We start from the raw sequence: 3,342 nt of genomic DNA on the forward strand, positions 1-3,342 counted from the left end.
AACCCAACTAAAAATCCAATCTCTCAACCCTTAATCGCCATTCTCTTTATTCTCTTAAATTATTCTTCTCCCCCTCCCGCTCCCTAATCGACTACAAAAATCATTAATCCAAGTTCTCCTTGTAACGCCGCAATTCGGAACGTCCTTGTTCCCGGGTTGACAAGGTGTCGCTATAATTTAGAGGGGCAGCCTCAAAGCGCGGCCGCACCTCAGCTTTCAGCTATGCAAGCGTGTTACACGTTATCCATATTTTAAAAAACCACTTTTGCGCCCGTATTCGAGATACTCGCTCCCCCTCGCTCCTCGCCACCCTCACTCCCTTGGGAATCTGCGGTATAATAACGTTGACATAGTCGACGTGCAAGCACTAAATAGAAACCGGCCCCACTTTGCTGTACTTTCGCTTCCTATTTCGCATCTTTCTTTCTGCTACGTTCCTACCTACGAGACTCCTATACCAGAGAATCCATCTGGCCCAGAGAAGGAGGAGACATCCGCGTTGCGTAAGGTGCATTATTACAATTCACCGCACACCGGAACATCCCTTGTAACCGTGGCATACTGGCCGAGGCCACTCGATCAAAAGGAGTAACCACCCTCCCGGAAGTCGTATATATATATCTCTCACCCCGTGAAATATTTTTAAGGTTGCTTCGAGTTCTCGTAAGATTTTCAAGATTTTCGCGAAATATGGCGTGCAATCTTTCATTTTACTTTTGAAAATATTTCATTTTTTGGAAGAAAAGAAAAGGAAAAGAAATATTCGAGCTGGTTTTTGTATAACAATTTTTCCACGAATCCCTTTACCCTCGTTTCATTTCTACAAAATGATGAAAACATTACCCTTTATAATATTATTATATATATATATTATATTATTCGTACATATATATAAATATATATACATGTTCACTTAATTATGCGAAACCACGTTGAAGAAATGCATTGAAATCACGTGGTCCGTCTAACGACGGAACAATGGCCCTTCACCGTGCCGCTAAATCGCGCAACCCCTTCCCAACCCCGCATAAATATTTAACACGAGATTATACGTAGATGGTGTACGCATAGCCTGGGCAATAAGAACAGAGCGTACAATTTCAAAGACGTGTCTTCTGCACGCGTTGGAAACGTTCGGGAAGGCAGAAGAAGGGATCAATCTTAGGAGAGGAGAGATACAATGGAGGCGTCGTGTGCATTGATGAAAGTGTTCTCTCAACCCTTTGTGGATCCAATGTGATTCCTGTAACGCCACCGATGACAACGATGAAAGAGGGAGGAGAGTCGAGGGTGGAGGGCCGAGAGTGGCCCAGGTTCTTCTGCTTTCGAAACAGGAGGAGGGGCAGGGGTGATTCCTTAATGGAAGAAACTCGGAGGGCGCCATCCTGTAGACAGGATGTACAATTTGCGACCATTTATTTAATTGGTTCGTCAAAGTCACGGCGAGTAAATGCTTCATGAAAAGGCATAGGACGCCTTCGAGTGTTGTTCGATGAACAAGATTGAAAGATTGGACATTGATAAGAATTGTCGAGCGATGTGTCGAAATTCGTGGTCGTGCGAGGGTGGATTGGTGAAGCGAATCTCTTGAGAGTATAATTTACAAGTTATGAGAAAGGGGAGAGTGTTGCAGGAACGTGTAGTTTAATAGATGTAAAATTAAGATTAAAGAATTTGAAGTTTAAATGTTATTATATGTTAATAAAGGAAGATGATTCGAGAGTGGAGTTAAAATGAAACTTATGGAACACTATAATTCATTAAGTTATTAGTAAGAATTTTAAGGGTTAAGGAAGATTGTGAGAACTTTTTAAGATAAACTCAATGATCTTAGAAGATCACGAAATATCAGTAAAACAATTATTGAAACCTATTAATATGTTTGAAATATATTATCAGAAATTGAAATTCAAAAAGATTTCCAAGATCTCTACTATCTTTTGGAATTTTCTAGTCCTTTCCTTTCTTAGTCTTTTACTTAGTCTTCAAAATCTAGAAAGGAAGAGATTTGAAAGGATCTCATAATTTCTCTGATTATTAGATTCTCTAAAAAATATTCGCTGTTTCCACAATTTTAAAAAGTAGTTATAACATTGTCTATTAATTAATCTTCATATTTCCACATTTGGAATAATTGAAATTTTTATCTCAACATCTCTCCATGTCATTCTACGATACGATATTAATAAAATACTATTTCTCATTATCCTTACTCGAATCTAAATTTCTGCAACACTTGTCACAAGTTTTAACTCGTGAAATTCCCTCTTCCGTTCATAATGATCCACGACAATTAGGATTCGAGGGCGAACAACGAATATTAATTCCGGAAAATTGCGATGGTATCAATCAGGCGAGTAAATACGTCCCATTTAAATTTTTTATTGGCACAGGGAATCGTTGCCCACATCGATTATATTAGTACTGATAAATTTGCATCGAAATCGCAATGTACACGTGACTCGATGCCGTATTTATTTAACGATGAAAATGGCCGTTGAAGCAAGGCACTCGCGGCCGTTGTTAAAAGGCACTATTAATACGAGACTCACGCATCGGCCATTGGTCATCCACACGCAGCCGGTGGTGACGTTCGCCTCTTTAATTACCATCGATAAATCACTCGAAGAACACACGACGCCCTTTCGTTATCGCCCATTTCCTCCTCGATCTCAAAATCGTTTTAACGTAAAACTATTTCTGGATCCCCATAAATATTGATTTTATATCAACTCTGTAAAAAGTACGACAAGAATCATTGATACATCTTTGAATGCTTTAAATTGAATTATCATATATGTTATTACATATTCGACGTTTCTCGAATTAAATCGTAAGTCAAAGATTAAAAAACGAAAATCCCAAAATCGTGATCACTTTCAATTATTCCTTCGAGATCGACATCATCTCGATGCTCGATAAAAAGGTCGCGAAAGAACGTGGGTTTATCGTCCGATGGGTAGGGTGTTCGTACGCGTATATACAGGGAGATTGCGTGTATTTATTCGCGCGTAGGTCGGACGTCGAGCAGACGAGCATTGTTACGAAATCATTGGACGATTGTACGAGGGACTCGATTTATTTTGTCTATTCGGCGGAAAAGTGCTTTCATTTGCGAGGCAACTGTCAAAGCGATTCTCGCCGAGGGAGTATATATGCGGATGGAGGGAGGAAAATCTGTGTACGCGTGGGAGGGAAGAAAAATTGGAAGGGGCGAAAGAGAGACAGGGGCTAGAGCATTGTTGCGCCTCCATCGTTCGTCCATCGCACAAAAGCCCTTAATTCGACAATGCATCCGTCGAAGAGGACAATAGCCAGCTCTCTCTCTCTCTCTCTCTCTCT

Source organism: Apis dorsata, unplaced genomic scaffold, assembly GCF_000469605.1.
Source record: "Apis dorsata unplaced genomic scaffold, Apis dorsata 1.3 scaffold_117, whole genome shotgun sequence".
NCBI lineage: Eukaryota > Metazoa > Arthropoda > Insecta > Hymenoptera > Apidae > Apis > Apis dorsata.